The sequence below is a fragment of the Ornithorhynchus anatinus genome, chromosome 3 (assembly GCF_004115215.2).
Source record: "Ornithorhynchus anatinus isolate Pmale09 chromosome 3, mOrnAna1.pri.v4, whole genome shotgun sequence".
NCBI lineage: Eukaryota > Metazoa > Chordata > Mammalia > Monotremata > Ornithorhynchidae > Ornithorhynchus > Ornithorhynchus anatinus.
In genome coordinates, this window is record NC_041730.1 from 2,009,836 (window position 1) to 2,024,333 (window position 14,498).

The 14,498-nt window shown below is 55.0% G+C and overlaps 1 long non-coding RNA gene across 1 annotated transcript; it reads right to left on the reverse strand.

Moving 5' to 3' along the window:
- Window positions 1-1,828: 1,828 nt before the first annotated feature.
- LOC114809981 lies at window positions 1,829-13,764 on the reverse strand. The gene is made up of 5 exons (XR_003757742.2): window positions 13,667-13,764; window positions 8,553-8,587; window positions 7,151-7,164; window positions 3,915-3,932; window positions 1,829-1,843 (listed from the first exon to the last, which is right to left on the reverse strand). It is a non-coding gene; the product is annotated as an uncharacterized LOC114809981 (long non-coding RNA).
- Window positions 13,765-14,498: the final 734 nt, after the last annotated feature.

The window sequence follows — 14,498 nt, forward strand, 5'->3', positions numbered from 1 at the left end:
GTCAGGGATGGAGAGAGGAGAATCAGGGATAGAGAGGGGAGAATCAGGGATGGAGAGGAGTCAGGGATTGGAGGGAAGAGTCAGGGATGGAAAGGGAAGAGCCAGGGATGAGAAGAGGAGCCGGCAGCAGGGAACGTGCTGTGCGTCAAGGCCAAGAGCCGCGACCCCACGCGGGATTTTTGTCCGCAGGCTCCTGTTCTGCCCCCTTCAACCACCTCGGAATGAATTCCCAGCCGCGACCCCCGCCTCGGCCACCAGCCCGGGAATGCGGAGGCCACGTGTCTTTACCTTCCTCGGCGACTTCTGCAGGTGGGGGGAGCCGGCAAACCGGAGCCACAGGGGAAAACCGGGTTAAGGAGAGAGAGACGAGAGACACGTTAAAGGTCTTCGGCAGTGAGGCGGGGGAGAAAGGCAGGGGCCGGGGGCCGGGGAGGGGAGGAGGGAGGAAGAGGAGGAGGAGGGAGTGGGGAGGGAAGAAAAGGGGAAGGGAGGAAAGAAGAGAGGGAAGGGAGAAGGAAAAGGGGAGGGAGAGGGGGAGAGGAAGAAGGAAGAGCAGAGGGAGGAGAGGGAAGGGAGAAGGAGGAGGAGAGGAAGGGAGGGAGAAAAGGGAGGAAGAGGAGAAGAGGGAAGAGATGGAGTAGGAGAAGAAGGGGTAGAGGAGAGGGAGGACAAACGGAGGAGGAGAGGCAGAAAGGAGAGGAGAGGGAGGAGAGGAGGGAGAGGAGAAGGAAAAGAGGGAGAGGATGAGAGGAAGAGGGGGAGAGAGGAGGGGTGGGAAGAAGAGGGGAGGGAGAAGAGAGGAAGAGGAGGGGAGAGGAGAGATGGAGGAGAAGGAGGAGAAGAAGGGGTAGAGGAGAAGGAGAAGAAGGGGTAGAGGAGAGGGAGAAGAAGGAAGAGAAGAAGGGTAGAGGAGAGGAGAAGAGGAGGGAGGAGCGGGAAAGGAGGAGGAGAGGAGGGGAGGGAGAGAGGGATGAAGAGGAGAGGAGGGAAGAGATGGAGTAGGAGGAGAAGAAGAAGAGGTAGAGGAGAGGGAGGACAAAGAATGGAGGAGAGGGAGAATAAGAGGAGAGGGAGAAGGAGGGGAGGGAGAGGAGAAGGAAGAGAGGGAAAGGATGAGAGGGAGAATGAGATGGGGAGGAGAGGAGAAGGGGAAAGAGGAGGAAGGAAAGAAGAGGAGGGGAGGGAGAAGAGGGAGGAAGAGGAGAGGAGGGAAGAGAAGGAGGAGGAGGAAGAGAAAGGGTAGAGGAGAGGGAGAAAAAGAAGGGGAGGGAGGGGCGGGAAGGGAGGAGAGGAAGGGAGGGAGATGGGGAGAAAGAGGGGAGAATGGAAGAGATGGATTAGGAAGAGAAGAAGAAGAAGGGGTAGAGGAGAAGGAGAAAAAGAGGAGCGGGAGAAGGAGGGGAGGGAGAGGAGAAGGAAGAGAGGGAGAGGATGAGAGAGAATGAGAAAGGGAGGGAGAGGAGAAGGAGAAGAGGAGAGAGGAGGGAAGGGAAGAAGAGGCGGAGGAGGGGAGAGGAGGAAAAGGAGGGGCTGGGAAAGGTGATAGGTGAGAGGTGGAATTGGGGGGGGTCCCTAGAAGATGCCGGAGCTGGGGGCTGGGCCACCCCTGAAGGTCTGCCCCAGAAGCCCCCCGACCCCTAGTTGTCGCCTTTCCCCCTCCCACGCTGGTCATCCGGGCAGAGAGGGTCCAGGACTGGGAGTGACGACCCCCGTCCCCTCCCCCCACTTTTAGGGTTCCCCACTTTCAGGGTTTCCGAGGCCCGGGAGAGGCGAGGGGAGGGGGATGCTCTGCGGGGTCTTTCGGGGTCCTTCGGTTCCGGTTTCTTACCTTCCTCCTGGGCTTCTGGGGTCCGCGGGGGTCAGAAGTGGCGGGAACCGAGAGGGGAAACCGGGAGAGCCATGACACCGTCCGACGGGGTCGGGGTTGGGGTCGGGTGGTCACGGAGAGAGGGGGGCAGGGGACGCCGTTAGATGGGGCGCGGTGACCGGACACAGCAAGGGACGCACACACACACACACCCACGCACACCTTTATTCATAATAGAAATAATAATAATAATGGTGGTATTTGTTAAGCGCTTACTATGTGCCAAGCACTGTTCTAAGCGCTAGGGTAGATCCAAGGTAATCAGGTTGCCCCACGAGGGGCTCACAGTCTTAATCCCCATTTTACAGATGAGGGAACGGGGCCATAGAGGAGTGAAGTGAGTTGCCCAAGGTCACACGGCAGACAGGTGACAGAGTCAGGATTAGAACCCATGACCTTCTGACTTCCAGGCCCAGGTTCTATCCACTACACCGTGCTGTTCTTCATCCCCCCTCCTTGCTCCACAGCACTTACGTCCATATCTATCATTTATTTCTTTCTATTAATGTCTGTCACCCCGTCTAGACTGAAAGCTCACTGTGAGCAGGCAATGTCTCATATTGTCCTATTGTGCTCTCCCAAGTGCTTAGTACAGTGCTCTGCACACAGTAAGCAGCTCAATAAATACAATTGAATGAATGAATGAATGAATACCTACACCCAAACACACACACACACACACCCTTCCCTTTGCCCCCCCACCAAGATAGGTCAGGAGAGGGGTGGGAGGACACAATCAGTAGAGACAGGAGTCCCAAGGTGGTGGAGGTGGGGGAACACTGGTTAATTCCAGAATTCAACTTTCAAAATCCAAGAGCAAAGGAGGGAAGCCACCGCACCCCACACCAGTGTCCTGGGGGGAAGGTGCAGTGTCCCCCATCTCCCCTCTAGCCCCCACCCCCATCAAGGTCGGTTCGGGCTGCCGTTCCCTGCAGTAGGTTGGGTGGGAGGGATGGGAAGGGGCCTAGTGCACCCCAAGAGGGAAGGGGTGGCCCGGACCCTCTTCCCATCTCCTTAAGAATCTCCTCACCCTCTGGCCACCCTCAGCCTCCTTGGGCGGCCTCGAGAAGCCTCTTTGACCCCCTCCCCCCACCCCGAATTCCAGGCGGGAAAGGATATGGGTCCTCTGGCAGAGCATGAATGCCACTGTGTCACCTCCCCTCTACATCCTGCCTCATTTTCCCCAAATCACATCTTCAGTAACTTCCCAGCAACAGCAGGGGTGGCCCCGAGGGGTCCCAGGTGCCCAGACGGGGACCCTGTTTTCCCTTCACCTCCACAGCACTGGCTTCCCAAAGGAAGGCACCCCCTCCTCCCGCCATCTTGAGAACCCCACCTTCCTAGGCAAACGTCCCTTGTGGGAAAAGAAGCATTTTTATTTGGGCTGTTAAGACAGCCACATAAGCCCTCTCAAAACATTTCACCTTTGCTTTCCAGTGCAGGGGGAACCACCTCTATCCCTGGGTGGATAGTATTGAAAATCTTGGTGAAAACGTGCCGAGCTCGGAAGGGAAGGCTAAAGGTTTTGGAAGCATCCCATCCACTCCCAAACTCTTGCGCGGTGAAGATGCCCCGAAGCGGTGGTTCTTAATAATAATGATACTTGTTAAGCGCTTACTATGTGCCAAACACTATTCTAAGTGCTGGGGTAGATACAATTAGTCAGGTTGGACACAGTCCCTGTCTTACTTGGGACTCACAGTCTCAGGTCCCATTTTACAGGTCTTCCAAAACGTTTGCCCTTCCCTCCTGCTCCTCCCCACCCCTTGCCCTTGCAAATCCAGTGGAGGGTTGGGATTTTGAAAGGAATTTTTCCGGAGTGGGGGGAAACCAAACACCCAGTGGGGTGGGGATGGTGAGTTAGGAGGTGAGGGGGTATCTAGTCCATGCACACCCGCCCCTAGGCATTTAATCAGTATTAGGTGAAGATGTAGATTAAGAAGGTGAAGTTGAAGATGATGAAGAGGAAGAAGAAGATGCAGGTGGGGTCAGAGGGGGCGTTAAGGGGAATGGGAGAAAGGAAGGATGAAGGGGCTTCAGAAAGTACCTTCTTCTTCATACTCCTCTGCATCGGGATGAGAAAAAAGACAGTGGTCACGTCATGCCCGGCCCGTGTCGGTCATCCCCAGAAATGGAGTGACCGAGGGTGGACACAAGTAAGTTTCCCCTGGCCAGTACTCTGGAGGTCAGCAGGGGGAAGGCCCAGCTGGTGTCGGTCATCTCTACAGATGGGGTCACTAAGGGTGGACACAGGCTAAGCTCCCCTGGTCAGCACTCCAGGGACCAGTAAGGGGTGGTAGGAAGTCCTATGAGCCCTGTCCCGGAAAGTCTGGGTGCCCTAGGGGTGAGGGGAGAAGTGGACATAGGTTGTCTGGGGAAGTCTACTGGCCCACATCCTCTTGCCCACATCCTGCCTCTGGCCTGGAACATCCTCCCTCTTCATATAATAATAATTGCGGTATTTGTGAAGCGCTTATTATATGCCAGGCACTGTACTAAGTGCTGGGATGGATACAGGCAAATCGAGGGGGACATGATCTCTGTCCCATGTGGGGCTCACAGTCTTAATCCCCATTTTACAGGTGAGGGAAGTGAGGCATAGAGAAGTGAGGTGACTAGCCCAAGGTCACACAGGCAAGTTTGCAGAGCTGGAATTAGAACCCAGGTCCTTTTGACTATCAGGCCCTGACGCTATGCACTAGGCCATGCTGCCTGCTTCCCCATATCCAACAGACATTCTCCTCACCTTCAAAGCCTTATTGAAGGCCCATCTCTGAGAAGCCTTCCCTGACTAAGTCCTCTTTTCCTCTTCTCCCACTCCCTTCCGCGTGGCCCTGACTTGCTCCCTTTATTCCTCCCAGCCCCAAAGCGCATACCTGTAATTTATTCATTTCTATTAATGTTTGCCTCCCCCTCCAGACTGTAAGCTTCTTGTGGTCAGGGAGTGTGTCTGCGTATTGCTATACTGTACTCTCCTAAGTGCTCAGTACAGTGCTCTGCACACAATAAGCATTCAATAATAACAATAATAATTATGGTATTTGTTAAGTACCGCCTACGTGTCAGGCACTGTGCTAAGCTCTGGGATGGATACAAGCAACTAGGATTGGACACAGTCCCTGTCTCATGTGGAGCTCACAGTCTCAATCCCCATTTTACAAATCAGTGAGGCCCAGAGAAGTGAAGTAACTTGCCCAAAGTCACACAGCAGAGAAGTGGCGGAGTTGGGATTAGAACCCAGGTCCTACCGACTCCCAGGCCGGTGCTGTATCCACTATGCCATGCTGCTTCTCCACATAAATATGATTGATTGATTGATTGAAAGTTGGGGGGCTGCCAGGAAGGACGGGGCCATGGTCTAGGCCGGTAATTACGGCTCTGGCCTCCTTTGCTCTCCCTGTCCACTCTCCCTTCTATGTGCGTGGAGCACTTTGATTTCTGTCCCAGAGCACTTTCTCACCAATGACCTTAGTAGGTCACGCTCAGTACAGGGTACTGCACCCAAGGGGGGGGTCAATAAAAAGAACCATAAAAATTACACCATTTTAGTCCCCCACTTCTCTTTAAGGCAGAGATTATTCGTTCTGTTTTCTAAGATCACTAAGGATCAGAGAGGCTAAGTGACTTGCCCAAGGTTAAACAGCAGGCAGGGCAGAGCTGGGACTGTATTATTCTCATTTTACAAATGAGAATGTGGAGGCCCAGAGAGGTTAAGCCACTTGCCCCAAGTCACACAGTGGCAGAGGCAGAAATGGGACTGTATTATTCTTTTCACTTTTGAGGTAAGAATGCATAGGCCTAGAAAAGTTAAGCAACCCAGCCAGGGTCACGCAGCAGGCAGGGACAGACCTGAGACTGTATCATTCTCCTCATTTTACAGATAAGACTGTGGAGGGCCAGAGAGGTTAAGTGACCTCCCCTAGGTCACACAGCAGGCAGGGACAGACCTGAGACTGTATCATTCTCCTCATTTTACAGATAAGACTGTGGAGGGCCAGAGAGGTTAAGCGACCTCCCCTAGGTCACACAGCAGGCAGGGGCAGAGCTGAGATCAGATTTCTTGTCTCCTGGCTCCCACTGGACTACACTGCCTCCTACCCTACCCGAAGAAATGAGTCAGGGGCTACGCCCCCTCCCCACCTCTACGAAACAGAGTACTTGGTTTGGGAAGACAGAATGATTAAATAGAGAGCCTAGTGGATGGAGCACGGGCCTGGGAGTCAGAAGGACCTGGGTTCTGATTCTGGCTCAGCCACTTGTCTGCTGTGTGATCTTAAGCAAGTCTCTTCACTTCTCTGGGCCTCAGTTACCTCATCTGTAAAATGAGGATTAGGACTGTGAGCCCCATGTGGGACAGGGACTGTGTCCAACCTGATTAGCTTGTGTCTACCCCAGTGCTTAGTACAGTAGTTGGCCCATAGTAAGTGCTTAACAAGTACCATAAGAGAGAGAGAGAGAGAAAGGGGGAGGGAGAGAAGAGAGAGAGAGATAGAGTGAGAAAGAGAGAGAGAGAGAGTGGGAAAGAGAGGGAGGGAGAGAGAAAGAGAGAGAAGTAAAGAGAGAGGGAGAAAGAGAGAGGGAAAGAGGGTAAGAGAGAGGGAGGGAGAGAGGGAGAAAGAGAGAGGTAAAGGGAGAGGGAGAGAGAAGCAAAGAGAGAGGGAGAGAGAAAGAGGTAAAGAAGAGAGAAAGAAAAAGAGGGAAAGAGAGAGGGAGAGAGAAAGAGGTAAAGAGAGGGGGAAAGAAAGAGAGAGGGAGAGAGAAAGAGATAGGGAGAGAAAGAGAAAGAGAGGGAAAGAGAGGGAGGGAGAAAGAGAAAGAGGTAAAGAGAAAGGAAGAGAGAGGAAAAGAGGGAAAGAGAAAGAGAGGGAAAGAGAGAGGGAGAGAGAAAGAGAAAAAGAGGGAAAGAGAAAGAGAGGGAAAGAGAGAGGGAGAGAGAAAGAGGGAAAGAGAGGGAAAAAGAGGGAGAGAAAGAGAGGGAAAGAGAGAGAAAGAGAGGGAAAGAGAGCGGGAGAGAGAGGGAAAGAGAGACAGAGAGATGGCAAAGTGATGGGGCAGAGTCTTGGTGGGGCTAGAAGTCAGATCAGGGCAGAAGAGGTGAGAAGAGGTTCCCACAAGGAAAGGTGAGGACAGGGGTGGGGACAGATGGTTTTCCAAGCCTCCCGGACGGGAAGCTGAGAGGAGCTTCCAAAGGGGCAGCGCCACCCCCGGGACGAACCCCCCACCCCAATCACCCCCAGCCCAACCACCCCCACCACCGCAGAAAGGTCATTGAAGAAGACTTACCCTCGCCCTGCTCCCTGCCGGGGGGGTGGGGGAAGGAAAGAAACAGACGCGTCAGTCAGCTGAGCCACCCTTCAACTTCTACACTGGAAGCTTGTTGTGGGCCGGGAACCTGTCAGCTTCTTGTTCTATTGGACTCTCCCAAGCGCTTAGTACAGTGCTCTGCACACGGTTCGCTCTCAATAAATACGATTGAATGAATGAATGAACCTCCAAGGCCAAGACGTGTGAGGTGTGGAGGCTGATGGGTCGGGTGTGGGGGGCTGGATTTTTCCTCCCACTCCCACTATGTGCTAATGGTTTAGACCCCGTCTGTCTCCCCCTGCCCCCTCCCCCCGCCCCCCGACCCAATTGGACTGGAAGCTCCTTCAGGGCAGGGAATATGGGCTGGGCTTCTGTTGTAGTCTTCCAAACATTTACTACAGCACTCTGCACAGAGTAGGTGCCTAATACAGTGTCTTGCATATAGGAGGCATCCAGTAGAGCACTGTGCTCAGAGAAGACATTCAGAAAAGCGCTCTTCATACAGTAAACACCCAGGACAGCGCTCTGCCTACAGCTGGTGCCCAAACGGGTACATAATACAGCACTCCGTTCACATTAGGTGCCCAATACAGTGTCTTGTACATAGGAGGCATCCAGTACAGCACTCTGCTCAGAGAAGGCATCCAGAACAGCACTCTACACACAATAGGCACCCAGTACAGCACTCTGCATGCAGCAGGTGACCAGAGTAAGTACCCGATACAGCAATCTGTTCACATTAGGTGCCCAGTGCAGTGCTTTTCACGTAGAAGGCATCCAGTACACCACTTTTCATACAGTATAAGCACTCACTACGGAACTCCGCACACAGAGTAGGTACCCAATACAGCACTCTGTACACAGTAAGTGCCCAGTACAGTGCCATGCACATTGGAGGCGTTCAGTACAGCACTCTGCTCAGAGAAGGCATGCAGAACAGCATTCTTCATACAGAAGACATCCAGTCCAGCTGGTGCCCAGTACAACGCTCTGCACATAGTAGGTGTCCAGAAAAGTGCTCTGCACATAGCAGGTGCTTAGTGCAGTGCTGGGCTCTGTCCACAGCAGGTGCTCAGTACAGTGCTCTGAACATAGTAGCTAACCAGTAAATGCCCCTGAAGGATCAGTGGATTGAAATGACTGCTGGGTCTTCAGTGTAACGTCTTGTAAGCTCCCCCTAGACTGTAAGCTCTTTGTGGGCAGGGAAGGTGTCTGTTTATCATTGCGTTGTCCTCTCCCAAGCGCTTAGTACAGTGCTCTGCACAGAGTAAGCGTGCAATAAATACAATTGACTGACTTATTTGCAGGTGAAATAAAATTCTAAATGGAAAAGAATAAATCGCTGGATCTAGGAGAGGGGGAGATGCAGGCGTTTACTCACACTTCCTCGTCAGACATGGTGGCGGGGTTTAGTTCCTAGAGGAAGTGAGAGAAGGTGGGAGAGACAGAGACAGAGAGACAGAGACAGAGACAGAGCTGTTAGTCCGGCAAGAGGATCGCCTTTGTCGGGAATGCAGTATGGCCTAGTGGCAAGAGCTCGGGCTTGGGAGTCAGAGGTTGTGGGTTCTTATCTCGCCTCCTCCATTTGGCTGAGAAGCAGCGTGGCTCAGTGGAAAGAGCAAGGGCTTTGGAGTCAGAGGTCATGGGTTCGAATCCCGGCTCGGCCACTTGTCAGCTGTGTGACTTCGGGCAAGTCACTTAACTTCTCAGTGCCTCAGTTACCTCATCTGTAAAATGGGGATTAAGTCTGTGAGCCCCACGTGGGACAACCTGTTTCCCCTGTGTCTACCCCAGTGCTTAGAACAGTGCTCGGCACATAGTAAGCGCTTAACGAATACCAACGTTATTATTAACTTCTCTGTGCTTCAGTGACCTCATCTGGCAAATGGGGATTAAAACTCTGAGCCCCGCGTGGGACAACCTGATTACCTTGTATTTACCCAAGCACTTAGTACAGGACTTGGCGCATAGTAAGTGCTTAACAAAGACCATTATTATTATTTTGTTGTTGCATTTATTATCATAATTATTATTACAGTAAGTACTCGATAAATCTGATAGATTAATTGACTCTCAGCTCAATCATGGTCACTGAATCATTTCCCGAGGGATGAGTACAGTGCTCGGCAGACAGTATCTGCTCACTAAATACTATTGATTGATTGGTCCGGTAAATGTCCATACTATTAGTTGATTGATCCAGTAACTGTCCAATCGGTGGGCATATCTAATAATAATAATGTTGGTATTTGTTATTATTATTATTATATCTCAGAAGACGATGCCAATCCTCACTCTCACCCACTACCCTACTTCTGAACTTGAGGGTCCCGGGGTCCTGGTTCCCCCCGCCCACAGCCGAGCGGAAGCAGATCCAGCCACACTCTAACCACACAGCCACACTCACACTCTAACACTCTAATGAGAAGCAGCATGGCTCATTGGAAAGAGAACGGGCTTGGGAGTCAGAGGTCATGGGTTCGAATCCCAGATCTGCCACTTGTCAGCTGTGTGACTGTGGGCAAGTCACTTAACTTCTCTGTGCCTCAGTTACCTCATCTGTAAAATGGGGATGAAGACTGTGAGCCTCACGAGGGACAACCTGATTACCCTGTATCTCCCCCAGCGCTTAGAACAGTGCTCTGCACATAGTAAGCGCTTAACAAATACCAACATTATTGAGAAGCAGCGTGGCACAGTGGAAAGAGCACGGGCTTTGGAGTCAGGGCTCATGAGTTCGAATCCCAGCTCTGCCACTTGTCAGCTGTGTGACTGTGGGCAAGTCCCCTAACTTCTCTGTGCCTCAGTTCCCTCATCTGTAAAATGGGGATTAAGACTGTGAGCCCCACGTGGGACAACCTGATTCCCCTGTGTTTATCCCAGCGCTTAGAACAGTGCTCTGCACATAGTAAGCGCTTAACAAATATCAACATTATTATTAACCTGTCTGGAGGTTTGCGTACCCCAAAATCTGGGGTCCCCACATTGTCCCCACAGCTGGGACACAGGATGTGGGACCCCCCTCAAATTGCCCCCAAATAACTGCCGCAACTACTAGGGGAAGCGGCCTGGCCTGGTGGCAAGGGACTGAGCTTGGGAGTCAGAGGTCATGGGTTCCAATCCCGGCTCCACCACTTGTCTGCTGTGTGACCTTGGGCAAGTCGCTTCACTTCCCTGTGCCTCAGTTCCCTTATCTGTACAATGGGGATAGAGATTGTGAGCCTCATGGGGGACAGGGACTGTGTCCGACCTGATTGCCTTATATCTAATCTACCCCAGCGCTTAGAACAGTGTTTGGCACATAGTAAGCACTTAACAAATATCATTATTATCATTATTATTATAACCCAGGAAGGTCAGTGTGCTTCAGTTTCCCCTCAGAGACTGTGGAGGCCCCGTTGCCGGGGTCGGGGCCGGAATGTCCAAGGGCAGGGCTGGGGTGGAAGTCGTGGGTGGGGGTGGGAGGAGGGGTGTCCAGTAAAGACAACAGCTGGGCGGTGGACGTGACCGTGCTGCCTGTCCCGGGCCCCCCAGCCCCGCCCCCAGGCAGCCTTCCTTCGAACCTAAGGAAGCTCCTTAAATTAGAAGAGGCCCCCCCACGCTCCCTCCCCGAAACCCAAGACCCCAAGGAGACTTTCCTTACTGGGCATTGAAGGAGCACAGTTGATTAGCGGCTCCAGTCCTTGGCCTCCGCCTTTCCCTCTTGCCCTTCCTGACCAGGCCCTATAAGGCCTGCGGACACCCCTCAGACAGCCCCCCGGCCCCCTCCTCCCAATACTCCTCATCCCTCGCCCTCCCCAGCCCCGGAGTCGTGTCGACAAAGAATGTGGGGGCAGGAGAGGGAAACCGAGCCCACCCAGAGAAAGCCAACCTCCCCAGCCACCACCCTGGCGTAAGAGTTCTGCGGCTGGAAGGAGGCCTCAGCAGGTTATCGCGTCCAGCCCCCTGACTTCGGGCAGGACTACGTTCCTAGTGGAATCTCAGCCGCCCCCAAGGGCGGGACTCAGGATGGGACTACTGGAGTCTAACCCAGTTCCTTCCTGCTGCAAGTTTCCCTGTTTCCTTTGATCCTTCTCTCCCCATCCCACTGGATGGAACCGCTGGGCAGCTTGAGGTTACCTGGTTGGGGGGACACCTGGGAGGGAAGAGGTGGTCTTTACACCAATATGAAGGTGGGGTAGCCACCAAGGAGGCGGTAAGCCTAGACTCGCCACTGAGGAGCACATAAAATATTAATAGCAATAGTAGTAATGGTGATGATGACATTTGTTAAACACTTATTATGCCAAGCACTGGGGTAAATAGGAGATCATCAGATAGGAGGGAGAACAGGTATTGAATCTCCATTTTGCAGATGAGGGAACTGAGGCACAGAGAAGTTAAGTGACTCGTCCAAGGTCACACCTACGGTAAGTGGCAGAGTGGGGATTATAATAATAATAATAATGGTATTCGTTAAGCGTTTACTATTTGCCGAGCACTGTTCGAAGTGCTGGGGTAGGCACAAGGTGATCAGGTTGTCCCATGTGGGGCTCACAGTCTCAATCCTCATTTTATAGATGAGGTCACTGAGGCCCAGAGAAGTTAAGTGACTTGCCCAGGGTCACACAGCAGACGAGTGGCGGAGCCAGGGAGAAGGCAGGTCCTCCGACTTCCAGGCCCCGGGTCCACTAGAAAGCGATGTTTCGCTACATTACGCGGACTCTGGGGTTGGCGGAGGGGCGGGGAGGGTGAGCAAAACTCGTGCTCCCCCCGAGGGTCCCCTTCCTCCGGGAAGCCTGGGCTGTCCAAGCCCCCGCCCTGGAACACGACTGATGGATTAGTCGATTGCTGGGCCCTCTGGACAAACCTCCCCCGCCTTAGTCCCTCCCGCAACCTGTAAGGCAGGGAAGGGGCCGAGCCCACGGGGAAACTGAGGCACAGGCGACACTCAGCAGAAGGGGCGTGGGGGCTTATCCCCCTCCCCGGGGGCGGAGTGCTGAGGCCCGGGGAAGGCAAGCCGGGCTGCCCCCTCCCTCCGATGCCCGTCCGAGGGTCCTTGGGGAGCCTGCAACCACCTGCTGCTGGAGGGCTCTGAGCCAAGCTTCGGGGGCCGGGGGCGGCGGGGAGGGGCAGCCCGGACAGCTGAGCCGCAGCTGAAGGACAGGTGAGGGGGCTCAGGGGGGAGTCGAGGCCTGGAGTCTCTCCAGAAGGTTCCGGGACCCCTCCCCCTCCTCCTCCCTCTCCCTCTTTCCCTCCCCTCCTCCTCACCCACTCAGTCCTTCCTCCTCTACTCTCCTCCTCCTCCTCTCCCCCTCCTTTCCCTCCCCTCCTCCTCACCCACTCAGTCCTTCCTCCTCTACTCTCCTCCTCCTCCTCTCCCCCTCCTTTCCTTTCACTTCTCCCCCCCCCTCCTTCCTTCCCTCCCCTCCCATTCCCCTTCACATCCCCTTCATCCTCCCTGCCCTCCCTTGCCCTCCTCCTCCTCCTCCTCTCCCTTCTCCTTCTCCTCCTTCTCCTCTTCCTCTTCCTCCTCCTCCTCTCCCTTCTCCTTCTACTCCTCCTCTTCCTCCTCTCCCTTCTTCTACTCCTCCTGTTCCTCCTCCTTTACCTCCTCTCTGAGGCTGGGGGTCCGGCGCCTCTCTCTAGGGAGGGGTGGGGAGGGGGCTGCCTGAGACCTCCCTGCCTCACGCCCCCCCCCCCCGACCCTCACCCCCCTCTTTGTTGCGAAGTGGCAGAGGGGGCGGTTTCATCCTGGGGATTGGCTCCCCTCCAACAGATTCTCCTCTCCTTTGCCTCCCCCAGGCCCGTTCTTAATAACGTTGGTATTTGTTAAGCGCTTACTATGTGCAGAGCACTGTTCTAAGCACTGGGGTAGATACTGGTTACCCTGTGAGGCTCACAGTTAATCCCCATTTTACAGAGGAGGAAACTGAGGCACAGAGATGTGAAGTGACTTGCCCACAGTCACACAGCTGACAAGTGGCCGAGCTGGGATTCGAACCCATGACCTCTGACTCCAAAGTCCGTGCTCTTTCCACTGAGCCACCCTGCTTCTCTCCCCTGCATCCCCGCACTCTGCTCTCCCCGCACCTCGCTCTCCCCCGCACCCCTCTCTCCCCCGCACCCCGCTTTCCCCGCATGCTACTCTTCCCTCTCCCCGTTCTCCCCGCATCCCGCTCTCCCCGCTCTCCCCTCCTCACCCCGCTCTCCCCCGTCTTCATCCCGCTGCCCCCGCACTCCGCTCTCCCCCCCGTCCTCATCCTGCTCTCCCGCACATCCTACTCTCTCCCACCGCGCTCTGCTCCCTTCTAGACCGTGAGCCCGTTGTTGGGCGGGGATGGTCTCTATCTGGGGCCCAATTGCCCTTGCCAAGCGCTTAGTCCAGCGCACTGCACAGGGTAAGAGCTCAATAAATACGACTGAATGAAGGAATGCATGGCCTCCCTTGGCCCCGCACCCCGCTCCGTCCCGCTGCTCACCCCGCCGTCCCCTGTGCCCTGTCCCCCGCCTCACCTGCGAGCGGAGAGCGCTGGGAAGGTGTGCGGTGCCGCGGGGCCCGGGGCTGCTGCGGGGCCCGGGGGACCCTCCCTCCCTTTTACACTGACATTCGATCTCTCCCCGCAGCTGAGGGGCGGGGGGCGGGCCGGGGGAGGGGGGCCGGGGACCCCCGGCTGGCGGGGCACGCGCAACGGCAGGAGGGGAGGGGAGGGGTGAAAGGGGAGATGGGGGGGGGGGGAGAGGGGAGGAGGAAAAAGGGTGAGGAGGGGGTGACGGGGAGGAGGAGGAGGGAGTGAAGGAGGAGGAGGGAGGAGGAAGGGAGGGGGTGAAAAGGGAGGAGGGGGTGAAGGAGGAGGAGGAAGGAAGGAGGGGGTGAAAGGGGAGGGGGTGAAGGAGGAGGAGGAGAGGGGTGAAAGGGGAGGAGGGGGTGAAGGAGGAGGAGGAAGGGAGAGGAGGGGAGGGTGAAAGAGGAGGGGAGGGGTGAAAGGGGAAGAGGGGATGAAGGAGGAGGAGGAAAGGACAGGAGGGGAGGGGGTGAAAGGGGAGGAGGGGATGAAGGAAGGAAGAGGGGAGGGGGAAAGGGGAGGAGGGGTGAAGGAGGAGGAGGAAAAAGGGAGAGGGGGTGAAAGGGGGAGGAGGATGGTAGAGGAGGTGGTAAAAGGGGAGAAGAGGTGAAGGAGGAGGAGGGGAGGAGTGAAAGAGGAGGAGGGGGGTGAAAGGGGAAGGGGATGAAGGAGGAGGAGGAAGGGAGAAGAGGGGAGGAGGGGAAAGGGGAGAAGAGGATGAAGGAGGAGGAGGAAGGGAGAGGAAGGGAGGGAGTGAAAGGGGAAGAGGGGATGAAGGAGGA